This window comes from Aquarana catesbeiana, linkage group LG04 (assembly GCF_042186555.1).
Source record: "Aquarana catesbeiana isolate 2022-GZ linkage group LG04, ASM4218655v1, whole genome shotgun sequence".
Classification (NCBI taxonomy): Eukaryota; Metazoa; Chordata; class Amphibia; order Anura; family Ranidae; genus Aquarana; species Aquarana catesbeiana.
Genome location: NC_133327.1, coordinates 46,154,200 through 46,170,256, shown reverse-complemented (window position 1 = coordinate 46,170,256; position 16,057 = coordinate 46,154,200). Strand labels below are relative to the sequence as shown.

Genomic DNA, 16,057 nt, shown 5'->3' with positions numbered 1-16,057 from the left:
TTAACTTGAGAGCTTCAACCAGCCATTTTTTAGGTAGAAGACAGCATGGTGGGGTTTGGGGAAAGTGTCAGTGTGGAGGTGTCTGATGGGGTCACATAGCTGGTAAAAGGACAGACGGCCATCTTCACAATCCAAATAGACCCCGACTTTCTGCAACGGAGACTCCTGGTCTATTGTCATGGCCTCCAAGTCATGTTCATCTGCAAACACATTCAGAATCATGGCTAAACTGTACGGTTTATCCTGTTTTGTATAAGACTCTGATACCATTTTCAAGTCTAAGGATAAAGCCAATGATTTGTGTGCAGTTTTATTTATCCAGTAACAAATTTGTCACATGGAATTTGTTTTTAGATTTTAGAATGACTATTAGATCAGTTAGGGATCTGTGCAATGTAAGTGAGATCAAGAAATCATCCAGGTCACAGACCTCAGGTTCCTCCATATCCTGTTCTTCTAGGACAGTTATGGGGTCAGTTATGTTACACAGCCCCTCAATGTGACGGATCTTTCTGGATAGGGTGCCTTTCTGGGTCTCCAGTTGCTGCATCAGAGTGGAAACCGACAAAGAGACCTTCTCTTCCTGTCTGGAGATCTCACTCAGGACTCTCTGTTCCTGGACCTCCAACTGTCTCCTCATATCCTCATACAGGGCAGTGACTCTTTTCTTCTCATTATCAGCTTTTTCCTGCGTTTTTCTCTTGTGGTCCTGTAGATTCTGGATTTGTCCTTCAATCGCTCCTCTTGCTGTAGTCACTTTTTCACAAATATTTCTCAGTTTTTCCTTCTTCTTTTCTGAAACCTTTCATAGAAGTTCCACTTCATGTCCTTTATGTTTCCCCACCAGACAGCAGGACACACATAGACAGACGGCGTCCTCGGAGCAGTAATACTCCAGAAGCTTCTTGTGGATGGAGCACTTTTTACTTCTGAACACATGGTCCACTGCCTTGTTGTGGGCTGTCAGGTGTTTCTCACACATAGAAGTCTCACATAGCAGACAAGTCTTGATAGCTGCCACCCTAAAATGCACACAATATGTACAGAAGAGCTCACTTTTCTCCTGTTCCATAGATAGGGAGTCTTCCACAGTGTTACTCAACCTAACTTTCTTCTCTGGCACAGGACACTCTGCATACTCCTCTCTGCACCCCGGACAGGGAAAAACTCCAGATACCTGCTGTGTATTCAGAGCAGTCACAAAACAGTTCCAGCAGAACCTGTGTCCACATCTCAGTGTCGCCAGTTCCATATGAAGGTTCAGGCAGATGGAGCAGCTCAGCTCTTCTCCAAGTGCAGCAGACGCAATTCTCGAAACAACAAAGAAAGAACAAAACTAATAATCACTTTGTATAAGTAGAATGGAGTCTTAGAAGGAAATAAAATAGCCCCCAACTTTTAGAATTAAATCAATAGCAAAACTAATCAGTCCCTTACTTTATGCCAGGCTGCTAAGTGTATTCCTGGACTCCAACATCTCTTTTGGGTCCCACATCCAATCACTAAGTTTTGCTGCCTTCATCTCTGTAACTTCTTTTTTTTTCAAATACACCCTTTGTTAACCAATGACACCATCAAGATACTAAGTCACTCCCTTGCTATCGCTCATCACAACTATTGTAATTTCCTCCTTGTTGGCCTATCAATTTCCTCCTTGTTGGCCAAGGCTGTCACTCTTTCAGTCTATCATGAATGCTGTGGCCAGACTTATCCACTTTACCAACAGTTCAGTCCCCACCCCTTCTGCCAATATCTCCACTGGCTTTATCTTGCTCAACAAATATAATTCTAAGTCCTAGTAAGAACATAAGAAAGCCATCCACAACACTGCCCCAAGCTACAGCACCAGTCTGGTCTCAAAATATCACCCAAACTGTCCTGATTGCTGCTCCCAGAACCTCCTGCTCTCTAGATCCCTTGTCTCCTCCTCCCATGCTCACCCATAGGAGCCTCTCCCATCCTCTGGTACTCCCTACTGCAATCTCTTTGACTATCACCTTCTCTATCTGCCTTTAGATGATACCTGAAAACTCACCTATTCAAGAAAACCTATCCTGCCCCCACCTAAAGAACTGGACTTTTATGCTGGTATGGGTTATGGCGGTGATCAGAGCACTGGTATGGGTTATGGCAGTGATCAGGATGCTGGTATGGGTTGTAGTGGTGATCAGGATGCTGGTATGGGTTATGGCGGTGATCAGAATGCCGGTATGGGTCATGGCGGTGATTAGGACGCTGATATGGGTTATGGCAGTGATCAGAACGATAGTATGGGTTATGGCGGTGATCAGAATGCTGGTATGGGTTATGGCGGTGATCAGGACACTGGTATGGGGTATGGCAGTGTTCAGAAAGCTGGTATGGCATATGGCAGTGATCAGAACGCTGGTGTGGATTGTAGCGGTGATCAGGACGCTGGTGTAAAGGCTAGCTGGAGGCTAGCCTGTATTTGTGGGAGGAGGCTGAGAGGGCTACTTAAGCCTCCTCCTCCTTCAGGCCAGGGCTCGTCGGCGTCTCTGGGTTCAATAGGGGGTGGGGCCTACACGTCACTTCCGGGTCGGCTGCAACATGGCGGCGGTACCTCTGTCGGTGCTTCGCTGGGGAGTTCGCCTGTCTACCCTCCTGCACCCATATTCACGGGTCCCTGTTTCTCCCGGTATTTCGGGGGGGGGGGTGCTCGGCCGCCGCTGCCACCAGCCACTCCTCTCCCCATTCAAAAAACAGCTCCATGAGGGAGCCACTCGCTGGCCAGCATTCTCTCCCCTTACCAGCTTGCTGCAGGGGGGAGCCGCCAGCCCGTTTTTCTGGGTGTTGGGGGGGGAGAAAGTCCAGCCAGCCGTCTGTTCCTCTCTGCACGGCGCCACGGGGCCGCCCGCCCGCTTCTCTCGGCGATCATGCCGGGGGAGGGGGGGGGGCCGTCCATCCATCCTCCACCCACCCTTCTTCCCTTCGGCAGCAGCTAAATCAGGTGCGGTCCGCCCGCTTCTCCCGGCGCTCGTGGGAGGGGGCGTTCGTCTTGTATAGCAGCTGCCGCCTGCTTCTTTTCCCTTTCATCCAGGTGCCTGCCAGAGCTGTGGGGAGCCGCCCACTTCTCACGGCGGGGGGGGGGCATCCAGCCATCACCTACGGCTCCATTTGGTTAGCGTGCTGTCTGCCCACCGGCTTCTCCCGGCGCCCAAAAGGGGGGGCGTCTATCCATCCAGCTGGGCACAATCCTGCATAGTTGGGGGGGGCCACCGCTGTCCCTCTGTTCCTGACAGTGCTGGGGGGGGCTGCCCGCCCGCTTCTCCCGCCACTCACACTGGGGGGAGGAGGGGGGGTTGTGCCGTCTGTCCGGTCATCCATCCTCCAACCACCCACTTTCCCCACAGCCCCATCTGTCCGGGGGGGTGCTGCCCGCCCACGTCTCCCGGCTCTCATGCCGGGGGAAGGGGGGGCACGTCCGTCCATTCTCCACCCACCCACTTGCCACTCGCCCGCCAATACACCTCCCTGGTACCACGCCATGCACCGTGGAGGGGACGCCCGCACGTCTCCCAGTTTTTCATAGCCGGGGGTGGCGCTCACACGACCGCTCACCTCCCGGTATTCACGTGGGGCATCATGTGGGGGGGGGGCCCGCATGCCTCCCGGGCACCCACCGCTGTAGTCATAAGTGTTCATATCGCAGCATTTCGGTCCCAGGACTTCTGTCATAGCGTTTCGGCACAGGTTTTCTGTCATAGCATTTCTGTTTAGGCGTTTAGTCTCATCGCTTGTTTTCCTGTCATGGCGTTTCCTGCCTCAGCATTTCTGTCTCAAATGTTCTGCCCCTCTGACTACAAGTCAGAACATCCTGCTGATTCCTGCAAAGGTCCATGATAACCTTTAAACATGAATTGTATTTTGATCTAAGACTATTTCTGTATTTTTCCCCACAGCATTTCTGTCATAGCGTTCAGCATTTCTGTCGCAGGGGTTCAGCATTTCTGTCGCAGGGGTTCAGCATTTCTGTCATAGCATTCAGCATTTCTGGCTCAACGTTCTGTCCAGCATTTCTGTCATAGCATTCAGCATTTCTCTCTTAGAGTTTTGCCCTAGCTTGCTGTCATAAGCGTTCAGCATTTCCATCTCAGCGTTCTGACCTAGCTTTTCTGTCATAGCTTTCTGCCCCGGCATTTCTGTCTCGGCGTACAGTCTCGGCATTTCTGTCATAGCGGTTCTGCCGTAGGATTTCTGTATAGCGTTTCTGGCTCAGGATTTCTGTCATGGCATCTCTGACCCAGGATTTCTGTCATGGCATTTTTTCTTTATTCGGTCCTGGCGTTTTCTGTCATAGTGTTCTGCCCCAGCATTTCTGGCTCAGCGTTCAGGCTCAATTTTTCTGTCTCGGCATTTCCGTCATAGCGTTTCTGCCCCAGGGTTCTGTCTTTGCATTTCTGCCATCAGTATTTCAGTCTCAGCGTTTCTGTCATTGCGTTTCGGTCATGGCATTTCTGCCTCAGTGTTTCTGCCCCAGGATTTCTGTCATCGTGTTTCTGCCTCTGCGTTCTGTCTGAGCGTTTTCTACCCCAGCATTTTCTGTCATGGCATTTCTGCCCCTGGGTTTCTGTCATGGCATTTCTGCCCCTGGGTTTCTGTCATGGCATTTCTGCCCCTGGGTTTCTGTCGTTACATTTCTGCCCCAGGGTTTCTGTCATTACATTTCTGCCCCATTGTTTTTGTAATTACATTTCTGCCTCAGGGTTTTTGTAATTACATTTCTGCCCCAGGGTTTCTGTCATTAAATTTCTGCCCCAGGGTTTCTGTCATTACATTTCTGCCCCAGGGTTTCTGTCATTACATTTCTGCCCCAGGGTTTCTGTCGTTACATGTCTACCCCTGGGTTTCTGTCGTTACATTTCTGCCCCTGGATTTCTGTCGTTACATTTCTGCCCCTGGGTTTCTGTCGTTACATTTCTGCCCCTGGGTTTCTGTCGTTACATTTCTGCTCCTGGGTTTCTGTCGTTACATTTCTGCCCCTGGGTTTCTGTCATTACACTTCTGCCCCAGGTATTTTCTGTCATTACATTTCTGCCCCAGGTATTTTCTGTCATTACATTTCTGCCCCAGGTATTTTCTGTCATTACATTTCTGCCCCAGGTATTTTCTGTCATTACATTCATGCCCCAGGGTTTTACTGTCATCACGTTTCTGTCTCAGCATTTAGTTCAGCATTTCTGTCATAGCGTTATTGTGCTCATGTTTCTGCCCTAACGTTTCTGTTTCAGTGTTCAGCCTCAGCATCTCTCAGAGGGGCATCGTTGTTCAGTCACAGCACATACTCCGGTAGCTGTTTCATCTTCGTTGTTTGTCATGTCTCAGTTTTTGTTCATGGTTGTACCTGCGTCAGGTAGCTAGGGCTCACATGTCAGGATCTGTCACGTCTACAGATCCATACGGGCTGAGGTTTCGTTTGTTAATGATTGTTGACCACAATCTTCTCGCCCGTATAACATACGTCATACGATGCACGTTCATTCACCACACCTGTATGATTACCCACCACGGTCTGTGGGTGCACCAGCCCTGAGTTTTCAGTTAATTACCTGTCTCTGCGCGGCAGGTTACTCGGGCTCACTCTTTACTCACTCGAGGGGGGGTCCATCATCAGGTTTATTCATGCGCAGTGGTCTTGGCATTTCCGCTCATACTTGGGTAGACACAGAGGGGCGTTGTTGTTCTCTTGTCTTGTCTGTTATTTCTCTTGTGCATGTTCTCAGGTTGGGCTGTATTGGCATTCGTTATCCCCTTATTGGTCCTTAAGTGGTAGGTTTGGGCAAACGTCATCATGATTCTGGATTCCACTCTCGGCTCGGATCTTGTCTAGGATGTGGCCTTGAAGACTGCTCAGGGACGTCAGTCTGGTCATCTTTTCTGTTCCCCAGCCGGTTCCAGGTAGGGGGGTTTTCAGTCACTTTGGGTATGACTGTTTTCATGCCATGGGACTTATTTCCCTGGGGTGGAGTCTGGCCCTCCTTCCTCGGTTCTGTTTTAGGCTCGGTTGTCAGGTCACAGGCTGAAGCACGACCCGATCGCATCAGGTGGGACCAGTATTCTGTGTCTGGCATGGTTTCTCCATGTTGTCAATACTTATTGCCATAGTGCATGGGCCTCATCCACCTACTCCATCACATCCTTCAGGTATTTAGCATTTTGAACTCCTACCAGTTGTTCTTTGGCACTCACCCTCGCACTTCCCCATACCAGTATGGCCAGGCCAGGGCTTGGGAGGGGTTTCACTGAGCACTTCACTGGTGTCCGTTCGTAGTTTCGATCTTCTCGGCCATTCATTTTGCAGGGGCTACTCGGGGCAGCCATTGCTCCCCTTCCCCCACGCATCCTCATTTACAAGCAGTTCATTCTCATTTCTGGGTCGTCTCGGACTTCAGGCCCTGTCCAATCATTCACGGGATGTTTAGTTGGGTTCTTGGTAGCTTCACAGGTCTGTAGGGGGTTCTGTCTCATCACCAAGTCGGGGGGGGGGGAATGTTTTTCCGGTCATAGGGGACACTTTTCGGATACATACTGTTGCCATCCGGGTGAACGCTACTACTCTTGATCGATTGTTACCTTCCCTTCTTCACCTAAATTTGTGTCTTTTGCCCTCTTTTCAGGCATACCTCAGGCCTTGGTGCTTAGGACTATCACTTTCTCACTCGAAGACTCTGACTACAAGTGTAAAGGCTAGCTGGAGGCTAGCCTGTATTTGTGGGAGGAGGCTGAGAGGGCTACTTAAGCCTCCTCCTCCTTCAGGCCAGGGCTCGTCGGCTGGGTTCCCACCCACCCGTTTCCCCCAATCTTCATACATACTCATACTCATATTACTTTTACTTTTTCTTACATTCAGGGTATGCCCTCTTTTCAGGCATACTGACCAGTCAGGCCAAGGCATACCTCAGGCCTTGGTGCTTAGGACTATCACTTTCTCACTCGAAGACTCTGACTACAAGTATGAGTTATGGCAGTGATCAGAATGCTGGTATGGTATATGGCAGTGATCAGAACGCTGGTATGGACTGTAGCGGTGATCAGGACGCTGGTATGGGGTATGGTGGTGATCAGAACACTGGTATGGGTTATGGCAGTGATCAAGATGCTGGTATGGGTTATGGCGGTAAACAGAACGCTGGTAAGAGGTATGGTGATGATCAAGACACTGGTATGGTGTACAGCGGTGATCAGGACACTGGTATGGGGTATGGTAGTGATCAGAATGCTGGTACGGAGGTGATCAGGAAACAGGTATGGGTTATGGCGGTGATCAGGGCACTGGTATGGGGTATGGCAGTGGTCAGGATGCTGGTATGGGTTGTGGCAGTGATTACAATGCTGGTATGGGTTATGGCGGTGACAAGAACGCTGGTATGGGTTATGGCGGTGATCAGGATGCTGGTATGGGTTGTGGTGGTGATCAGAATGCTGGTATGGGTTATGGCAGCGATCAGGATTCTGGTATGGGTTATGGCGGTGATCAGGATGCTGGTATGGGTTGTGGTGGTGAACAAAATGCTGGTATGGGTTATGGCAGCGATCAGGACACTAGTATGGGTTATGGTAGTGATCAGGATGCTGGTATGGGTTGTGGTGGTGATCAGAACACTGGTATGGGTTATGGCAGTGATCAGGATGCTGGTATGGGTTGTAGTGGTGATCAGGATGCTGGTATGGGTTATGGCGGTGATCAGAATGCCGGTATGGGTCATGGCGGTGATCAGGACGCTGGTATGGGTTATGGCAGTGATCAGAACGATGGTATGGGTTATGGTGGTGATCAGAATGCTGGTATGGGTTATGGCGGTGATCAGGACACTGGTATGGGGTATGGTGTTGATCAGGATGTTGGTATGGGTCATGGCGGTGATCAGAATATTGGTATGGGTTATAGTGGTGATCAGGACACTGATATGGGTTGTGGCAGTGATCCGAACGCTGGTGTAGGTTATGGCAGTGATCAGAATGCTGGTATGGGTTATGGCGATGATCAGGATGCCAATATGGGTTATGGCGGTGATCAGGATGCTGGTATGGGTTGTGGTGGTGATCAAAATGCTGGTATGGGTTATGGCAGTGATCAGGATGCTGGTATGGGTTGTGGCAGTGATTAGAATGCTGGTATGGGTTATGGCGGTGACAAGAACGCTGGTATGGGTTATGGCGGTGATCAGGATGCTGGTATGGGTTATGGCAGTGATCAGGATGCTGGTATGGGTTGTGGTGGTGATCAGGACGCTGGTATGGGTTATGGCAGTGATCAGAACGATGGTATGGGTTATGGTGGTGATCAGAATGCTGGTATGGGTTATGGCGGTGATCAGGACACTGGTATGGGGTATGGCGGTGATCAGGACACTGGTATGGGTATGGCGGTGATCAGGACACTGGTATGGGTATGGCGGTGATCAGGACACTGGTATGGGTATGGCGGTGATCAGGACACTGGTATGGGGTATGGCAGTATTACAGGCAGCACTGGTGACACTGGGGCTGGTGACTGGCTGGATTGCTCAGAGACACTGGGTCAGGCTGACACTGGTGTTCTTACAGACAGGGTAACAGGCTGTGTTTTACTCACAGGCTGCACTAATGGTTCTGTCTGCTCTCACAGGCGATCTCTTTGAGAGGAGAGAGAACCAATGTTTACTTTCACTTTAATCGTTTACTATGTGAGCACTGTGATTGGACACAGCGATCACAAGGTACAGGACCAATAATGTTTATGTACTGTGGACAGACAGGAAGTGGTTAAATAATCTTCAAGCCTAAGTGTAAAAAAAGGAAAACCAGTTTTTGTTGCAATGTTCACCTTTCGCCCATTCCGGCAACTTCATCTGAGCCCAGGTCATCTTAGACCTGACCCCCCCAGCCTGTGATTGGACGGTGAACGGAAACCACCCAACTGCTGAACTTAACAAAAAGGGACACGCAAGAGACATGCGGCACATGTTGTGCGCTGCAGCAAAAATTGGATGTGGTTATATAGGTGCAGTGTAAGGGATGTCATTATATAATAATGGATATGAGTTGATGTGAATGGGGCCCCATATATCAGGGATGTGTTCTGTACAGAGTCCATACTGTCCTCCAGAGGCGGCTCTAGGCTTTGTGAGGCCTTAGGCAAAACTTCGACATGAGGTCCCACTGATGCCCTTGAACTATGCAGCAGGCCTTCCCAGATTGAGATGCTGGTGCGGTGGATGGGAAAAGTGACGTGCGCAGACGCAACATCACTCCTCATTGGCTGGTAGGCAGAACATCAGGAGTCTTAGGTTACGCGAGAAGTGAGTGTAACAGGGCTTTTAACGTTGCCTGCATACAGAGGCATTAAGATGTCCTGTCATCTCTAAAATAAAGGGCTGCAGATCAGATGTTCGGCACGCTTAAGTGAGACAGGGCTCTTAACGCTGCCTGAGCACAGCAGTGTTAAGGTCCCCTGTCAATCAAAACTGGGGTAATGTGTGTTGCACTACCCCTGAAGGAGCCGCTTGGTAATTTTGGGTTCCCTGTTCTGCGCCTCCACTCCAAGAACACCTTCAGCCCCTCTGACACACCTGGTTGATTGAATCACTACAGACACACATAGCGTATAGTACCTTTCACCTTACTGTAGGATATAGGCAATAAACAATTACACACGTGTTTAGTGGTAGACACTATTTGTCTAGAATTAGGAACTTGCATAAATGATAAAAAATCCAGTTCACAAAGCAGAGTAGAACTGCCCTCAGGTAATAAAGGTAAACAAATATATCTATAAAAGCAGCTCTACATCAATAGCAAAAAAATCAATGCGAGAAAAGGTAAATCAATATTTAGCAACACAACTGTAATCTAAACATGTTTAAAGAAATAGAAGTTTCCTAATTGTTTTCGAGTGCACTCGAAAAAATGAGAGAAGGTGGGGTCCCCCTTTAAATGGCAACAACAAACTGTGCAGGGCCAGTGCAAGGATTTTTGTTTACTTATCCCTGGTCCAAGAAGTGACGTCATACAGGGGAGGGCTGGCAGCCTGTCCAGTCAAGTGGCCCATTGAACCACCAAATCAGCTCATCCATGCCCACCTGGTTTTTCAATGCAGCCTCACCAGTGCTGCCTCATCAGTGCCCATCAATGCAGACTCATCAGTGCCCATCAATGCAGCCTCACCCTGTGCCACCTCATCAGTGCCCATCAATGCAGCCTTATCAGTGCCCATCAATGCAGCCTTATCAGTGCCCATCAATGCAGACTCACCAGAGTTGTAGTTTCCTCTGCCCTGCTCGGGAGCTTGAGCGCGGACTACAACTCCCGGAATGCAACAGCAGCCGGATGGGCCGCCGGCCCAATTTCCTACAGAAGAAAAAAAAAAAGGCAGCGGGCAGCAGCTGCCAGCTGTTTTCAACATAGATTAGAGTGGCCTAGGGGGCACTCTGCCCCCCTCCCGGCCCAGCCTGTCCCTGACGTCATACATGACACTTCACGGTCTGTGTACAGGAGGGTGGCTGAGTGGATGAAGGTCTGCTGAGCTACGGCCGCCCTTCCCAGTGCCACCCATCATGACAGCACCGGGCCCGCAGGTGGGACAGTGGTGCCCGGTAAACATGGTGAAGGGGGTTGCACATTGTGTCAGTGGTGGAAGTGATAGGCGGCTTCCCAGCCACTTGTAACACTTCCAGATGAAAGGCGACAGTCAGCTTTACTATAGTACACACACTTCGAGCTGCTATAGGGGCTGGGGATTAGGATTTTACTGCCCCCCTATCCTGGTGCCCTGAGGTGGCTGCTTAAGCCACCATATGGTAGTGCTGGCCATAGCCCTAGGGCCACTACAGTTATAGGGCAGTCTTTAGGCTCGGTTCACATGTGATTCGCACCACACTGCAGTGCAAATCACATGTGAAGTCTGTGCTATGCGATTTCTGCCATACAGATAGTATTGCTGAATTTGCATCGCATTTGGACCAAGGTCATGCAGGACCCTTTTTTGGTCCACACCAGAATCGGATCGCATGGGTGTTCCCACCCATGCGATCCGATTCACGTCTAAATTGACAGTTTACACAGCAATATGTGAACCGATCTGGGGGTGTCATTAACTTTGTATTGACACTTTCAGCGGTTCGCATAAGGCAGTGTGAACCGAGTCAGGTGCGATGCAGGAACCGGCAGTGGATTCACAGGGTTCTCGCATCGCACCAGTGTGAACCGAGCCTAAGTGTTGGTTCACACTGCAGCGATGTGGGAACCCTGCGAATCCGCTGCGGGTTCCCGCATCGTATGTCTCCCGGTGGCAGTTCACACTGCCTTATGTAAACTGCTTGGAGGGTCAATACAAAGTTAATGACACCCCCCAAATCAGTTTGCATATCGCAGTGTAAACTGCAAATTCGGACAGGAATCAGATCACATGGATGTGAACACCCATGCGTTCCGATTCTGCTGCAGATCAGAAAAGAGGTCCTGTGCGAGTTTGGTCCGAATGCGATACAAAATCCAGCCATACAATGTGTATAGCTGAAATCGCACAGAAGTCGCATGTGATTTGCACTGCAGTGTGGTACAAATCACATCCGATGCTGAACATTGCTGCAGTGTGAACTAGCACTAAGTCCTAAATCTTCATCTCTAGCAGCTGTGAATAGGGCCTGCGGCACTATTAGGGCCAAAGAATACCAGGGTGGGCAGTTCCTATAGATGGCAGAAGATAATGGCCGACTGGCCTTTTTACCTGACCTGGGGATACAGCAACAATGGTTCCTCTGATCAGGAGTTAGCTCATTCTGGGTTGCCTGTGGCGACTCCGCTGGGTGGTGCCCAGATCTGTATTCTGGAAATAACTTCATGCCTTTCTTCAGAAGTGATGGTGATAGGCAGTGTGGATTTCTCTGTGGTGGTGCAGTGCAGTGGGATTCTCTCTCTCTGATGGTGCAGTGGGATTCTCTCTCTCTCTGATGGTGCAGTGGGATTCTCTCTCTCTCTGATGGTGCAGTGGGATTTTCTCTCTCTGATGGTGCAGTGGGATTCTCTCTCTCTGATGGTGCAGTGGCATTCTCTCTCTCTCTGATGGTGCAGTGGGATTCTCTCTCTCTGATGGTGCAGTGGCATTCTCTCTCTCTGATGGTGCAGTGGGATTCTCTCTCTCTCTGATGGTGCAGTGGCATTCTCTCTCTCTCTGATGGTGCAGTGGGATTCTCTCTCTCTCTGATGGTGCAGTGGGATTCTCTCTCTCTGATGGTGCAGTGGCATTCTCTCTCTCTGATGGTGCAGTGGGATTCTCTCTCTCTGATGGTGCAGTGGGATTCTCTCTCTCTCTGATGGTGCAGTGGGATTCTCTCTCTCTCTGATGGTGCAGTGGGATTCTCTCTCTCTCTGATGGTGCAGTGGGATTCTCTCTCTCTCTGATGGTGCAGTGGGATTCTCTCTCTCTGATGGTGCAGTGGCATTCTCTCTCTCTGATGGTGCAGTGGGATTCTCTCTCTCTGATGGTGCAGTGGCATTCTCTCTCTCTGATGGTGCAGTGGGATTCTCTCTCTCTCTGATGGTGCAGTGGCATTCTCTCTCTCTGATGGTGCAGTGGGATTCTCTCTCTCTGATGGTGCAGTGGGATTCTCTCTCTCTGATGGTGCAGTGCAGTGGGATTCTCTCTCTCTGATGGTGCAGTGGGATTCTCTCTCTCTCTGATGGAGTTCTGGGTGCACTTCCCCAAAATTCCCCCGGGATTCTGGATCTCTCTCCCTCCTCTTCAGCTGGGCATGCTGGGGGCTGCAGTTTCTTCCCTTAGTTTTGCAATGTCCACCACTCGAGACTACATTACCCACAATCCTCCTCTGTTTCATTTTAGTGTTTTTTCCCCCTTGTCCAATAAGAAGGAGGGGGAAGAAACACAGTACCGTGGTGAGAGGAGGAGAGGGGGGGGGAGAAGAGCCCTCAGCAGCTTCTCTCTCTCCACACAGACACAGACAGCTGCTCTGTTTTTCTGCTGCTCTGCTCAACTCTGACAGGAGGAAGGAGGAGGGATGGGCAGGAAGCAGAGAGAGAGGGAATGCCCTCCATTTTTTTAGCGGCGGCTCGAGCAGGGGGGTGAAGGAGATCTCCTCGGACCCGCTCCTGTCATTTGCCGGCGGCATATATCAGGCAAATTCGGCGATGGCGAGGCCCCTATGATGGCGAGGCCTGAGGCGATCGCCTAATTTGCCTAATTGGAGAGCCGCCTCTGCTGTCCTCCTCCCCCTCTGTACACTCGCCTTGTGTGTCCTGTGATAGCACTGCTGTGTCACACCTTTCCCAGAGCCTGCCTTTTGTACTACACAGGAGCTGGGAGGGGGAGGAGTCAGGACAGGAAGTCACAGCCTGCAGGCAGCAAGGGACCATGGGATATGTAGTCCTTAGACATGGACATGCGGGAAGCCGCAAAGCATGCTGGGGATCTAGGAAGCTATGGGAAAAGAAGGCACATGGAGGAAAGAGGAGAACGTGCAGGTGAGACAGGCAGAAAATACAGGAGGAGGAGGGGCAGCGATGTAACAGATCAAGTTGGTGGAAGAACTATAAGTCCCAGCAGACACCTAAGAATAGGGATTTCTGGGAGATACAGGGGGTCTAACTGGCCACATGCTTCTCATTTCTCTGTTCCAGGTGAGGGAAGGTTAGTCAAAGAACAATGAGAATAATTTAGATCCTCAGTGTTGGGGAGACATTTGTAAAATGTAGATGTAAAATTGTGTCCGTTACAGCGGGGTCCGTCCACCAAATAAGATTTCACTTTTTGGGGGTCATCATTGTGCTTTTTTTTTTTTTTTTTAACCACTTCCATACCACCCCTATTCTGGCACTCCTCTGTAAAAAATCATAATTTTCTGCTAGAAAATTTACTCAGAACCCCCAAACATGTTTTTTTTTTTTAATCAGAGACCCTAGGAAATAAAATGGCGATCGATGCAACTTTTTATGTCACATGGTATTTGTGCAGCAAAGTTTTTTGGGGGAAAAAAAAACAGCTTCCTGAATTAAAAAATAAACAAAACAGTAAAGTTAGCCCGATTTTTTGGTATAATGTGAAAGACGATGTTACACTGAGTAAATAGATACCTAACATGTCACGCTTTAAAATTGCGCACTTTTGTGGAATGGCGCCAAACTTCGGTACTTAGAAAATCTCCAAAGGCGACGCTTTAACATTTTTTACAGGTTACATGTTTAGAGTTTTGTAATACTGACATATAATCACACACATAGGTTGGACTTGATGGACTTGCGTCTTTTTTCAACCTCACCTACTATGTTAAACAAAAAAAAAAAAAAGAGTTACAAAGGAAGGTCTAATGCTAGAATTATTGCTCTCGCTTTAACGCTCGCGGTGATACCTCACATGTGTGGTTTGAACGCCGTTTACATATGTGTATGAGCGACTTACGTATGCGTTTGTTTCTTTTTGAGCACGTGGGAACGGGGGCGCTTTGAATAATTTTTTCTTATTGCTTATTTTACTCTTATTTTTTTATTTTTACACTTTTTCTTTAAATTTTTTTTTTTTTTTTTGATCACTTTTATTCCCATTACAAAGAATGGAAACACCCCTTGTAATAGGAATAGTGCATGACAGGTCCTCTTTATGGAGAGATGTGGGATCTATAAGACCCCACATCTCTCCTCCAGGCTGGAAAGACTGAGATCAATAATAAATAAATAAACGATCGCGGCCTTTCCAGCCGAGTCCCCAGCAATGTTTACGTCCGCTGGCCCGGACGTGATGTCATAGTCACATAGTTACATAGTAGGTGAGGTTGAAAAAAGACACAAGTCCATCAAGTCCAACCTATGTGACGTCATAACGTCGCGCCCGGGCCTCCGAAGGTCATAGAGATGACTGGGGACCATTTGAGGAGGCAAATAAGCAGAGCTTCCCGTTATGGGTGGAGCTCCGCTTTAAGGTTGTCTGTAATGAATGTGATATTTATCAGGATGTCTGTTATTCTTCTCAGATTTACTTTGTTTTTTCCTTTGGGCGGGGGTAATAACAATCTTGTAGGGGAGGCGTTTTGCTATGCCTTTTATTCAATGCATTAACCGCTTGACCTCTGGAACGTTTAACCCCTTTTCATGATCCCCACAGCGATATTCAGCACTGCGCTACTTTAACTGGTAAAAGCGCGGTCATGCAACACTGTACCCAAATTACATTTATATTATTTTTTTCTTCGAACAAATAGAGCTTTCTTTTAGGCCGGGTTCACATATGTGCTGCCGCGGGTTTGTGCCTGGGGACCGCTGCGTGTCTGTTCATCGGTTCAGGTGCGATTCAGGTCCGAATTTTGACCTGCGTGAACTGGCTTCATTCAGAGCCGCTCACACTTACCTGTCATGTGAATTGGATGGGGGGAACCTCAGGTCGGGTGCATGCTTTGGCCAATCATCACACAGCAATGCTCTGCTATCTCGCAGTGCATTATGGAGCGTTCCGCGGCGCTCGAATTTGCTGCAAACGCCCCATAATTTTCGCTCTTCGGTGAACACGTTCGACCCGAACATCAAGCTCATCCCTAATAAGTCAAAGAACAGCGCAGACAGTGTATTGACCCTTAGCAGCCAATCAGCTTTGTTCTAATGTGAATTTTTTTTTTTTTTGTCATTTGCACTGTTAGGCTTGATTCACATCTATGCATGTTGCTTTTGAGCGTTTCTGCAGTGCTCTTTGCGGTGCTTGCCGTGTTTGTGAAAATGCGTTTTTTCCGCGTTTTGCGTTTTTTTTTTTACAGTGTTTTTTTTATACTGTATATAATATAGTGTTAAAAAAAAAGAAAGGAAAAAAACGCAAAACACGGTAAAAACACACCAAAAACGCAGTAAAAACGCGGTACTTGCGTTTTGGATGAGAGTCCATTGAATTCTATTACATGCAAAACGCTGCATTTTGCATGAAAAAAAGTCCCCGACCCTTTCCAAAAACGCAGAGGCACAAAAATCCATTTAATATAGTGTTTAAAAAAAAGAAAGAAAAAAAAAAAAAACGCAAAACACGGTAAAAACATACCAAAAACGCAGTAAAAACGCGGTACTTGCG

At 48.7% G+C, this 16,057-nt stretch overlaps 1 pseudogene; it reads right to left on the bottom strand.

Moving 5' to 3' along the window:
* LOC141141154 (E3 ubiquitin/ISG15 ligase TRIM25-like) lies at positions 1-4,158 on the bottom strand (annotated as a pseudogene).
* Positions 4,159-16,057: the final 11,899 nt, after the last annotated feature.